Source organism: Cynocephalus volans, chromosome 6, assembly GCF_027409185.1.
Source record: "Cynocephalus volans isolate mCynVol1 chromosome 6, mCynVol1.pri, whole genome shotgun sequence".
Lineage (NCBI taxonomy): Eukaryota > Metazoa > Chordata > Mammalia > Dermoptera > Cynocephalidae > Cynocephalus > Cynocephalus volans.
The window spans coordinates 157,639,743-157,654,043 of record NC_084465.1 but is presented as its reverse complement, the minus strand read 5'-3'; the positions used below and the strand labels follow the sequence as shown (position 1 = coordinate 157,654,043).

The 14,301-nt window shown below is 42.7% G+C and overlaps 1 long non-coding RNA gene across 1 annotated transcript in view; it reads left to right on the top strand.

The window, feature by feature from the left end:
• LOC134380552 (uncharacterized) overlaps nt 1-14,301 on the top strand; it is a 109,345-nt gene that overhangs the window by 69,994 nt on the left and 25,050 nt on the right. The window contains exon 3 of the long non-coding RNA XR_010023889.1: nt 688-859. This is a non-coding gene — a long non-coding RNA (uncharacterized LOC134380552). The remainder of the gene's footprint in view (nt 1-687; nt 860-14,301) is intronic.

Here is a 14,301-nt window from a genome sequence, read left to right as displayed (position 1 = left end):
TTCTTAACCAACAGCTGGCATGCTTTTGTGTGGGTGAGACTATAGGCTAAAATGGTCAGAGGTTATAGCAGTTTTCATTTTGTTAAATATTGCACATTTGTCTTTCATAGTGGTTGTAACATTTGTGTTTACATGTGCAAAGTATCTGTTTATTCACTATTCATGTATTTAGCACCTACTAAGCTACGTGCACTGTTGTAGTTACTGGGTGGACACAGTAGACCAAAATCTCTGCTCTCATTTAGCTTATATTCAGGTGAGGGGAGATAAACAGTTTTTTAAAACTATGTTATTTGATAATTTATGTACAAGATATAGAGCAAGGCCTATGTTGGGAAGGGCCAATTTTAATTTTAAATAAGGTGGTAAGAGAGGCTTTCCTGAGCAGACATTTGCAAAAAATATTTGAAGAATATGAGGGAAGAAGCTTTGCGGGTATCTAGAGAATACTTCATGCTGAAGAAACTGCCAGCACGAGTACCTGAGGCTGGGTGGTTCCCCAGGCATCCTGTGAGCAGCAGGACCAGCAGGTGGGACAGTGTGGCTGGAGAATACTTGAAGAGGGGAAGGAGGACAGATCATGCGGGGCATTGAAGGCCATCATACCTTTCACTTTTCACTTAGCATAATGCCTTTGAGATTCATGCATGTTATTACATATCAGTGATTTGTTCCATTTTTTTCCAGTGAGTGGATATTGAAAGGAAAAACCCGGCCCAAACACAGAATGAGAAACACACCAGGAGACAAAGGCTCAACCCTGACGTATTAAGAAGGCAAGATGGACAGGTGGGCTGCTCTCTCGAAAGTGGGAGCAGCAGCAGGGAGAGTTGGAGTGGGCCCTTTATATCCCGTTAAGGTGAGCTGGACTGTTCTTATTGGCTAGGGAGGGAGGGGAGGGCAGTGAGCGAGGTTTAAGCTGAGTTGGGATTTTTCTATAGGTGGAGAAATTCACGCAGTCGGAAAGGGGATGTGGCAGTGAGGAATAAGGGGGAGGGGGTCTTTGTTCTCGGAAAATGTGCTATTCTAGGGGCCTTGAAACTTTTCTGCAGCCATTTTGGGCGTTCTGCTGCCATCTTAGACTGTCCTCGGGTAGAACATGATTGCCTAACAAATATAGCAGAATTTGTTAGTCCATTTTCCAGTGAAGGGCCTTTGGGTTGTTTTCAGCCTTTGGCTTTCTGAGAAAATAAGTATTTATTTTTCAGGCATTTTGCATGGACATATGTCTGTGTTTCTTTTGGGAAAGTGCTTAAGAGTGAGTGGAATTACTGGGTCTGGTAACATGTGCATGTTTGCCATTATAAGATACTGTGTTTCCAAGTGGCTGTTCTGTTCTATATTTTACCAACAGTGTATGAGATTTCCAGTTGTTATGTGAAAGGGATGGCCCAGAGTCGCAAAGTTTTACACCGAGAGACAGATACTCAGCCAGAATGTATATTGGAGGGTTTCAGGGGCAAGCGGGTGGGCTGCCCTCTCAAAGCGGGAGGAGCCGCATGCAGAACTAGGGAGTGCTTTATATATCCTAATAGGTTGAGCTGTCTCATTGTCATCAGACGAGAGGACCAAGTGAGAGTTTAAGCTAAGCTGGGACTTTCTCACGCATGGGAAGGTGATGTGGCAGTGAGGGAGAAGGGGGAGGGGGGCCTTTTGTGGGTCTCAGAAAATGTGAAACTTTCCGTAGCTGTTTTGGGTGTTCTTCCTGTCCACCTGCCGCCATTTTAGACTGACATTGGTCATAACATAATTGGCTAACATTATGAATCCTTGTCAGCTTTTGGTAGTGTCAGGTTTTTGTTTTGTTTTTTAATTTGAGCTACTATACCAGGTGCATACTGATATTTCATTTTGTTTTTTATTTAATTTGATGTCTGATGGTGTTGAACTTTGTTTCATTTGCTTTCTTGCCATCTGGACCTCCTCTGTGGTGAAATTTTTCAAATGTTCTTTTATTTTTTTTTCCCATTGAATTTGTTATCTTATTCCTGAGTTTTAAGAATTTGTTTAGAGATTCTGAATAAAAGTGCTTTATTAGAAATATATTTACAGATATTTTCTCCTGGCCTGTGGCTTGTCTTTTTTATATTCTTAATGAAATGTTCTAAATAGCAGGTAAAATCTATCTATATATCAACATTTCTTTTTATAGTTTTTTATTTCTTTTGTTTCTTTTTGGTCTCATCTAAGACATTGTTTCCTAATCCAAGGTTAAAGAGAATTTTCTATGTTTTCCTTTGCAAGTTTATATAGGTTTAGTTCTTACATTTAGGTCTATGACCAGTTTGAGTTCAATTTTTAAGATTCAAGGTGTGGTTCTGTTAAACAAAAATTACAGGAGGCTATTGGTTTGGACTGAGCTCCTGTACTAGGCCCCAACAGACCAGACCAACCAAAATGGAGTTCCTTATGCTAAATGCCACATAATCAAACTGAAACTTTAAGGAAGCAGATAGATCAGTTTCTTTCCCAGAAAACACGCTGTTATAGTCTTCCTGAGTCAGCATACTGAGGATATCCCTCTGCTGTAGCTCTTACAAAAAGTAACCTGAAGTAACCTGATGTTACCAGTCAGCTTTTTTCCCCCTATTTTTTTCTGTTTTCTTCTTCCCACCTTACAAAACCCACTGTTCTGCTATTGTGTAGTGGGAGCTTTCATTCTATCTTTTAGAAAAGAGACTGCCCTGACTCTCAGATCATAAGCAATAGCCAGTTAGATCTGTAACTAAGTTCATTGTAATTTTGTCTGAGAGTTCTGGCAATGACAGTGGGACCCGAGTGATGTTGCTGACAACTCTCAGGACCTCTTGAGGAATGCAGGAGGGGTGCTGCTGACTCCTTTTGAGGTTCCCAGTCTTCCTCTTGGAGTCTCAAGGTTTGTTAGTTCCTCTTGGACTCTGCTCTTTCTGTGTTGAAACCTTGATCTTTTTTGCCTTCAAAGCCCGGGTTACTTTGTGCTTTGATAGAACTCATGACCTTGTGGTGGGACTAAGAGTTAATTTATACTGTGAGTGAGCATATGACCTTTTGGGGTGTGTGGTGGTGAACAACTCACTGGCAATAGCTGTAGATTTAAAGGTACCTGTGGTTGCAGTAAGTGGTTATTACTGCAGGGGTTGTGAACTCTGGCTTTTGGGAACTGGCAGGGATTTTGTGTTTGATCCTCTTTGTTTCTTTTTCTTGCACACTTATGTAGGATAGAATTATTGGCCAAGTTGGTCACTGGGATCTCAGAAACAAAGTGGGCACTGGTTGGACACTTAAGAGCTATTAGAGTGCTCACCATCAAAAGATAAGACTTCCATGAAAAGATAAGCTGGTCACAAAATGGGCTGGGTGACATTAGGTTGCCCTAGAGCCTGAAAAAAATATCTGTGCCGTGAGGTACACTATGAAAGCATTACATGACCCAACCCTGTGACGTTTCTGTCTTAGGATTTTATCTCAGCTCTGAGAGACCCAAGATTCAACTTAAAAACAAGATCCTTAATCTCTAAAGATCTGGGTATCTGCACTTTTCATGTATAAGAATTATGGCCCCAGAGGCTGCAAATATTTACAAAACTGGTAAAATCTTACAAAAGATAGTTTAGAATGATGGCCATAATGTGGAACATTCTGTATGAAGACCACTGCACTTGAAGAAGCAGATTTAAAAATGAGGGCTCCTGAATTAGATGCATGCAGGGATGCCTATTGATGTGCAGAAGCTTCTAAAAAGATTTAAACAAAACATTCTTATTGCCTTTTTTTTTTAAAGAGTCTTTACAAAAGGCAGATGAAAAGCTTAAGTGACTAATTGGTTTAAAAAAAAAAAAAGGACTCTGACAGTGTATTTGCTTTGTTACTGTCCCATCCAAAGGTGAAAAAGAGAAAGCTAGATGAAGTATTTATAAAAATTAGGCCCTCAGGTCAAGCAGGTTTTTCCAGAATGATCCATGCTGAGTTCAGACATAGAAAATACTTCATTTGGAGATCCAATCAAGATGGCGGAATAGATGGTCTACAGCATCACTCTCTACCACAGATCAACCAAATTTATAAAAATGTAACATCAGACAGACTGGAGCCACTGGAGCTCAGTGGAAGAGGAGGAGAGACCTACGGAGTTCATGAAAATGGGAGAAACCACTATGAGAGAAGGAAAAAGCTGCTCTGAGCATTTCTGGCTGCAGATGCTTTAAGGCTTGAGCTGCTGAGCGTGTGGAGCAGGAGCCAGCAGAAGCTGCAGCTGTGCCCTTCAGATGGAGTTACTTGGAGGCGGCAGGAGAGAAGAGGGCCTTGGCGGCCCCCAGGACAGCAAGACCACTAATACGGTTCCCATGGACCCATGCAGGAGCGAGGAGCCAGAATAACTGAAAAAAAGGAGCCACTCAGAGGCCAGTGAGTCATCGCAAGGGACTGGCACATGGCCCATCCCATGGGAAGTGTTTGCAGCATGGGCAGTGGGGGAGACGTGCCCACCAGGGGAACACTGGGACACAGCAAGGACGGCTGATCTGTCCCCCAATCAGCACAGGACTACTCAGAGGAGACTGGTCAGGAATGCAGAACTGCATGGGGTTCAGTTTGATGAAAAAACTCAGGCCCAGATCAGAGATTCTACAGAACACAGATCCACTGGGTCTCTGGAGAGTCAGAAGTACCTGTAAGGTCAACCATTACACCCTGAGCTGCACAAAAATCCTTCCGTAGAGAAACAGCAGCAAAGTAGCAATTGAAACAACCACACAGCTTAAATACTGGTTCCCACAGGAAGTTCCCCCATGTTAGAAGCAAAGGACAAAAAATTAGTTCTGGCCCAGGCACACCACCAGCCCCTTGAGGCCTGCCTGGGAACTGGAGGCTTGGATCTGGGGACTGGGCCCCCACTTCTAGGCAAACTGCAGCAGTGCCTTGGGGCCAGCCTGGGGACCTAAAGCATGGAGAAGGGGACTGGACACCCCTTCCACAACCAGGCACACCACACCAGCACCTTGGGGCCGCCCGGGACCCGAGGCAAGGAGAAGGGGACTGGACCTGTCTCCCACAACCAGGCACATGAAGCCAGCACCTCGGAACCCGCTCATGGTCCCGGGGCATGGAGAAGGGGACCGGACCAGCCTTCCACAACCAGGCACACTACACCAGCACCTTGGGGCCTGCCCGGGACCCGAGGCAAGGAGAAGGGGAATGGACCTCTCTCCCACAACCAGGCACACTGAGCCAGCGCTTCAGGGCCCACCCGGGGACCTGAGGCGTGGAGAAGGGGACTGGACCTCTCTCCCACCACCAAGCATACCATACTAGCACCTTGGGGCCCACCCAGGGACCCGGGGTATGGAGTCAGGGACCAGACCACCCTCCTACAACCAGGTACAACATGCCAGCAGTTTGGAGCCTACCCAGAGACCCAGGGCATGGAGAATGGGACCGGACCTCCCTCCCACAACCAGGCACAACATGTCAGCACCTCAGAACCCACCCAGGGACCCAGGGCATGGAGAAGGGGACTGGATCTCTCTCCCACAACCAGACACACTATGCCAGCACCTTGGGGCCTGCCTGGGTACCTGAGGCAAGGAGAGGGCAATGGACCTCTCTCCCACAACCAGGCACACCGTGCCAGTGCTTCAGGGCCTGCCCGGGGACCCAAGGCAAGGAGAAGGGGAACGGACCTCTCTCCCACAACCAGTCACACCACGCTAGCACCTTGGGGCCTGCTTGGGGACCTGAGGCAAGAAGAAGAGGAATGGATCTCTCTCCCACAACCAGGCACACTGAGCCAGCGCTTCAGGGCCCACCCGGGGGCCTGAGGCATGGAGAAGCGGACTAGACCTCTCTCCCATAACCAGGCACACTGTGCCAGCACCTTGGGCCCCGCCCACACTGGACCACCCTCCCACAACCAGGAAGAACATGCCAGCACCTCGGAGCCCACCCAGGGACCCAGGGCATGGAGAAGGGGACTGGACCTCCCTCCCATAATCAGGAACAACATGCCAGCATCTCGGAACCCACCCGGGGACCCAGGGCATGGTAAAGGGGACTGGACCTCTGTCCCACAACCGGACACACCAAGCAGCTCCTCGGGGCCTGCCCACTGTCCTGGGGCATGGAGAAGGGGACTGGACCACCCTCTCACAACCAGGCACACCATACCAGCACCTCAGAGCCCACCCAGGGACCCAGGGCATGGAGAAGGCAACTGGACCTCTCCCCCACAACCAGGCACACCAAGCCAGCACCTTGGGTCCCACCCAGTGACCCGAGGCATAGAGCCAGGAGCCAGACCCTCCTCCTACAACAAGGCACACCACACCAGTACCTCGGGGCCCACCCAGGGACCCAAGGCAAGGAGAAGAGGAGTGTACCTCTGTCCCACAACCAGGGACATGGTGCCAGCACCTCAGGGCCCACCCAGCCCAGAGGCATGCAGAAGGGGACTGGACCCTCCTCCCACACCAGGCACAAAACACCAGCACCTCGGGGCTCACCTGGGTACCAGAGGCATGGAGAAGGGGACCAGACCCTCCTCCCACAACCAGGCACACTGCACCAGTACCTTGGGGCCTGCCCAGGAACCCAGGACATGGAGAAGGGGACTGGACCCCTCTCCCAAAAGCAGGCACATGGCGCCAGCGCCTTGGGGCCTGCCCAGGGACCAGAGGCATGGAGAAGGGGACAAAACACACCCCACAACCAGGCATACCGCCAGTGCCAAGGAGCATGCCAAAAACAGCACCTCCACGTGGGTGGCCCACCATAGCCACCACAATAACCATGGCTGCTGCAAAAGCGGCTAGACGCCACAGCCACCACGTAGATGGTCCACTAACCACTGGAGTGCATTCACACAAGAAGGGTCACCAGCAGAGACAAAGAAAAGAAGAGGATGTCTCTTTCCACAAAACCCATTTCTGAGTGACAGAAGAAGCATCCGCTCTATGGTAATATTGGGGGACCTGATCACATCTCTCAGCATTGGACAGATCATCTAGGCAACAAGTTAACAGAGTAACCATTATTCTTTCAGAAGGAGAGAAGAAACCTAGGGCAATTAGTGGGGGGAGGGGGAGGGAATGAGGGAAGGAGAGTGGTTGGACCAGGGGCATAAAGAATAATTACGATTTGTAACAACATATATGCTAGTAATATTGATTTAATCCACATATCTCAGTGTTCAACCCCCAAAATATGTATAATCGGTTTTGATTCAATAAATAAAATAAATTTAAAAAAAAAAAAAATGCTTCATTTGTCCTTGTAGCCAATGGTCTCTGCCTAGAGTCGGTATTTTTTTTTTTTTTTTTTGTCTTTTTCATGACCGGCACTCAGCCAGTGAGTGCACCGGCCATTCCTATATAGGATCCGAACCTGCGGCGGGAGCGTCGCCGCGCTCCCAGCGCTGCACTCTCCCTAGTGCGCCACGGGCTCAGCCCTAGAGTCGGTATTCTAGTGAAGAAATAAGCTACGTTAAAGACTCCCTATGAAACTAAGTCAGTCTCCAAAACACACCTTTCTGGTATTTCAGTTATTTTGAATAGGCTTCTCAGTTTTCTCCTGTGCTCATCTGTGTACTTCCTTGTAAAATCCTGTTGAGAATTCTTACAGTCTTTTGTTGCCTCAGCATCCAGTTTGAATCATCTCCTGCCTCTTACTGGACTAGCACAAATGAACCAACTCTCCTTCCACTCAGGGCTCTTCTACAGAGCGGTTATCTTGATAGCCATGTCAGGGTAGGGATAGAGTTCATAGTCACTATCCATAGAGAAACCTCAAGACCAAATTCAAGGAAAACGTATCAAAGCCAGTTTTAGCAAAAATGGATGTTTTGTTCACACAGATGAGGTCTGGAGACATTCAGACCTGAAATTTAGTCCATAGCCTCTATAAAGTTGATCCCTGATAGCAGGTAATGTGCCCTAGGCTCTTTCTTATAGAAAACTTGCATTCTTTTCCACTGCTTTGTGTGGAATATACTATAAAGCATTTGTACTTCACGGGGCCTGGTTTTCCAAAGTCTTGCAGTTTCAAATATTGACCTTGCAGAGGACTGGAAATTTTCCTCAGGCTCTAAGTCTCTGGTGTAAGATAAAGATTTGTGGCGCAGCAAGGTTGCTGGCTCAAGGACAGACTAGTTACTGATTGTTATGTAAAGATACTGAGAAATTGGTGTAAGAAGGAATGTTTGCTAAGATTGAGCTTTTGTTGATAGCTTTAGTGGAATGTCATCTGACTTGTTTCACTGAAAGTTACCAGCCTATATTGTTAAACTATAACCTCCCCCCCCCATGTTCTCTTCCTGTAACTTCCTGGTCTGGAAAATAAGTGCAGGAAGAGAACCCCAATTCAGGGTTAATTTCCTGAAGAAGGGATCCCTCTTGCTGGAGGGTTCAAGGGAAGTTAACCGCTTCAGGGTCTCTCACTGCTCAGAAGGGATGGGCTGTGAGTAATCCTTTGTGTCTCTATCACCCAGGGGAAGTGGGGTGACAAATCCATGGGGGGCAAAGCAACACAAAGCAACACTTTTGAGGTGGAGTTATTTTTTACCTAGGAGTCATCCCTTTGGAGGTACAAATTTAGGGTGTCCTGGCTAAACATTATTACTTAGGGCAATGAAATAGGTCATTGAAATACTGATAGTGTAAAAGGGGTAGAGAAACTATATGGAAACTGGGAAATGAAAAACTATAATGAAAGCTATAAAACCTGCTTCTGTATGTATACATTATGTGTATGTGATATTTTTCTCTCCTGGATGATGTTGCCATCGTCACAAATTTATAAAGAGCTCTATGCAATTAGCTTAATGAAAAGACATTCCATGCTCTTGGATTGGAAGAATTAACATCATGAAAATGTCTGTACTACCCAAACTGATCTACAGATTCAGTGCAATCTCCATCAAAATACCAATGACATTCTTCACAGAAATGGGAAAAAAATATTAACATTCATATGGAACAACCAAAGACCCTGAATAGCCAAAGCAATCCTGAACAAAAAAAGTAAAGCCAGAGGCATAACACTACCTGACTTCAAATTATACTACAAAGCTATAGTAACCAAAATAGCATGGTACTGGCATAAAAATAGACACTTGGACAAGTGGAGCAGAATAGAGAACCCGGAAATCAACCCACAGGCTTACAACCATCTGATATTTGACAAAAGCAACAAAAATACACATTGGGGAAAAGACTGCGTATTCAATAAATGCTGCTGGGAAAATTGGATATCCATAAGCAGAAGGATGAAACTAGACATGCATCTCTTACCATATACTAAAATCAACTCAAAATGGACTAAAGACTTAAGTATAAGACCTGAGACTGTAAAATTACTAAGGGAAAATATAGGTGAAACACTTCAGGAACTAGGTCTGGGCACAGACTTTATGAACATGAGCCTGAAAGCACAGGCAACAAAAGAAAAAATAAACAAATATGACTATATCAAACTAAAAAGCTTCTGCACAGCAAAGGAAACAATCAGCAGAGTGAAACAACACCCTACAGAGTGGGAGAAAATATTTGCTAATTGTGCATCTGACAGGGGATTAATATCCATAATATACAAGGAACCCAAGCAATTACATAGTAAAAAAAACACATAACCCAATTAAAATATGGGCAAAGAAGCTGAATAGACATTTTTCAAAGGAAGATATACACATGGCCAACAGGTACATGAAAAACTGCTCAATATCCCTAGTCATCAGGGAAATGCAAATTAAAATTAAAACCACATTGAGATATTTCACCCCAGTTAGACTGGCTGTAATAAAAAAGATGGACAATAACAAATGCTGGTAAGAGTATGGAGAGAAGGGAACGCTCCTGCACTGTTGGTGGGACTGTAAATTAGTACAACCACTATGGAAAACAGTATGGAAGTTTCTCAAACAACTGCAGATTGATCTTCCATATGATCCAGCAATCTCACTTCTGGGTATATACCCAAAGGAATGGAAAGCATTGTGTTGAAGGGATACCTGCATTCCCATGTTCATTACAGCTCTGTTTACAATACCCAACATAGGGAACCAACCTAAATGTCCATTGATGGATGATTGGATGAGGAAACTGTCATGTGTATACACCATGGAATACTACTCTGCCATAAAAAAGAATGAAATTCTCCCATTTGCAACAACATGGATGGATGAGCTTGGAGAAACTTATGCTGAGTGAAATAAGCAAAGCACAGAGGGATAAACACCGCATGCACTCACTCATAAGTGGGAGCCAAGAGAGAAAGAAGGAGAGAAAGACCACACTGTTGTGTTGGATTTGCAGAGGGAGAGAGCCTACCTGGGGATACAGAGTGGAGTGGGGGATGGGGAGGGAGGTCAGGAATAATTGGGTGGGGGAAATGGGGTATAAGCACAATTTGTAGTAATGGGCATGCTGCCAGTATGAATCTGGCCATCACATCTTGGGCACAAGTGGTGACGGTCTTCTTTGCATCTCACAAATATTCATAACCAATTTAAAAAAGAAATAAAAAAAGACAAGAAAAGTAAATAAGCACTTAAATCAAGTATTCTCTTAGAAGCAATAGAAGCTAACCCAAATGCCTTTTAGTTCCTGTGACCTGAGATACTCTTTGGTAAGTAAAGCTAGTTTGAAACTTGTTGGTAAAATGAAAACAGGAGTCTCTTCAGAATTGTCAGCATTAATTATAATTCAAGAATACATTTTTTAAAATCTGCATTTATTAGTCAAACAAGCTTGTTATGTCCTAGGTGTATAAGGTGATAAGCTATAATCCCAACCAAATAACAGAATGCACAGTAAAATGAATTACTTAATTGGTTCACAGACGTGTGCCATGAAAACAAAAATGAGAAAGTGAAGGAAGAATAATGTTTAATTTTTTAGTTTCTTTCCTTTTGTGATGTTTTTGATTCTTGCCTCATGTCAACAACAGCAAAAAAAAAAAAAAAAACTGTGATAGCTAGCTTTGTTTTCCTTGAGCAATTCAAGCATAATTAAGAATGAGTAATTAGGTGAATGCAAATGGGACAAAGGTTTATAGAAGAACTTGTCATAGTTTTAAAAATATTTTTCAGTAACTTGAAATATTAAAGTCATTTATGTTAAATTAAGTAATAGATATAAAATGTTTGAGCCATTTCTAAGTTAAAATTTCAAAACAATTGCTGAACATATGTTTAATGTTTGTATACTTTTCATTGAGAAGAATGTACTTTTTTTCCTGTTGAATTGCCTCAACACCTCTGTTATGAGTCCACTGACTGTACATTGGTTTATTTCTGAACTCTATTCTCAGTTCATCTGTGTTTATCATTTGCTGTTACAACAGTGTCTTCATTACTGTTCATTTATGTTACCTCTTGAAACCAGGAATGTGAGTTCTTCAACTTTGTTCTTTTATCAGAATTATTTTAAATTCTAAGTCCTTTGCTTCCTCATATAGAATCATCTTGTCTACTGCATAAAAGCTTCATAGAATTTTGCTTGTGATTGCATTGGATCTATTATAGATCAGTTTGGGAAGAACTGGTATTTTGACCATATTGAATCTTCCAATCCCCTAACCACAATGTAGCTCTTCATTTATTTAGTGGTAAGGAGTTTTGAGCTAGGAAGGGACATGATGTGATTTACATTTCAAAAGAATAACTGGCTCCTGTTTGAGAATAGATTCTAGTGGGGCACTGGTGGAAGCAAGAATAAGTTAGGAAGCTATTTGAGATATAAATTCACACATACACACACACACACACAAACCGGTGGGGGGGGGGAAGAAGATATAACAACCACAATTATTTGAAGTTGATACAACAAGCAAACAGAAAGGACATTGTTGGGGGGGAGGGGGGAGGGAGAAGGGAGGGAGGTTTTGGTGATGGGGAGCAATAATCAGCTACAATGTATATCGACAAAATAAAATTAAAAAAATAAATAAATAAATAAATAAATATGGGGAACCATATTACAGTCAAAAAAAAAAAAAAAAAAAAAGCTATTTGAGTAATCCCAGGAAGGATTAGTGTTATTAAGTGTGCTAGCAATGGTGGTATCTTGTAGTCAGATTCTGGATATGTTTTGAGGGCAGAGCCAGCAGCATAAAAGTGCCTGTTTCCCCATAGCCTTGCAGATATTGTACTGTCAAACTTTGGATTTTTGACAGTACAATAAAAAACTTTAGTTTTATATCTCAGTTGAGTTTTGTAAACATTTATTATGAGTGAGGTAGAATATTGTTTTATTTTGTCCTGCATTTGTACTTCCTTTTTTTTGAACTATTTATTCTTTATCCTGATTTTATTTTTTGTTTTGCTGATCTTTTACTTATAGTTTAGGAAGATTAGTATTTGTTTGTGATACAAATCACAAATTTTCCCACAACTTATTTATATTCTGGCCATGGTTATATGTGTGTGTGTACATATATACATTCACACACATATAATATACACATATATACTATATATATAGCCTAAGTATAGTCTCGGCTAGAAAATCCCAAGTTTTATGGGCCTGGAGTGAGGAGAGGGCCAGTTCCCAAATAAGTTGCTGATTTCTCAAAATTAGGTGATAAATAAACTATGATTGGAGATGATACACATGGTGTCTAGAATCGATTTGACTTAATGTGCTATGTATGATTAATAATGATATGTCCTATATACACTTAGAATTTAGGTGGGATAAGAATATTCATGAACTGAACACTTCTATTATGATTACTAGTTTAATGTTTTAAGTACTGTATATAGAATGTATGCGTGGGGTAAATAGTTTTGTGCATGATAGGACTTATATGTACCATGTGTGATCTAGCATATATAGTACTAGTACATTTTTAATGGGGAAAGCCACTTAATGGATGACATACATAGGGTGCTTATAAACTTATATTTGTTCTTTCAATACTGACATAGTACTTGAGGCAATTAATTTTGCTCTCAAGTAAAAGAATCAGGGAATAGTTTAAGTAGAATTCCACGTTTGGGTGCTGATGGTGGGGTGGAATGCTTCCTCCTTGATTGCCCTGGGGAGACATTCTTCTCCTTTGTTGTTGCTTTACAAGACCAAGGTAATATTCTGTACTACAAGGACTTTTCATTTGAGGAGTTTATTCTCAGTTAGACTTGTAAGAGGTACAAGGATGAGAATAATGATGAAGTAAAGGATTGATGGTATTTGTCCATGTGGTGGGTTGAGTGTCCCCCGCAAACTCATTGAAACTTGAATTGGGTCTCCCAAGTTTTATGTGTTAGAAACTTGACGCCCACTGTGACTGTTGGGGGTGGGGTGGGAAATCCTATTATGGTAATTGAAAGGTGGAGCCTTGAAGAGGTGATTAGATTGTAGTACCATGCCATAGTGAATGGATTAATAATGGTGGTCATGGGCATGGTTCTGAGGGCTTTAAAAGAGGAGCACAGGAGACGTTCTGTCTGCTCCACCATTTTCTGCCATGTGAGACCCTTGGGTCAGTGTCACCACCACAAGCCCTCACTGGATGTGTTCCCTGGACTTTGGTCTTCCTAGCCTCCAAAACTGTAAGCAATAAATTTGGTTTTCTTTATAAAATACCCCGTTCCATGTATTTTGTTATAAGTGACAGAAACTAATTCAGTCAAATAATAATAAAGGGGTATTCTAGTGGTTGACCTCCAATGAATGTGAGTGTGAGGAGGTCAGAAACTAAAATTCAAGACAGACATTGACTTAATAGTTGGAATATCATGCTTCATTGTATGGACAGTTGAAGTATTGGGATAATTGCTAGGATTAGGATAGAGAGAACAAGGGCAAAGACACCTCCCATTTTATTAGGAATAGATTGGAGGACTGCAGATGCAAATAGGAAATATTCTGGCTTGATAAGGGGTGGCTTATTTAGGGGGTTTGCTAAGATATAATTGTCTGGATCTCCTACAAATTCAGGGAGAAATAGAACTAGGGTGAGAAGAAAGGAGTAGGCCAGGATGTCTTTAATTGTGTAATGTGGGAGAAATGGGATTTTATCTGAGTCAGATGAAATTCCTGATGGGTTGTTGGGTCCTGTTTCCTGTAAAAATAAAGGGTGAATAACTAAAGCTGAAATAGTGAAAGGTGAAGAAGCATGTGCAAGTAGCTTTGTCAACTGAAAATCCCCCTCGGATTTATTCTCCTAGGCTTGTCCCAATGTATGGAATAGCTGATAATGAATTTGTAATTACCATGGTTCCTCAGAATGATAATTGTGTCTTCACAGTCATATGAAGTGTGTATATTTAGGAGATTATATGTATATCCTTTTTTGCTGTAAAGAAACTTGAGTTTTATATTGTCAATTTTA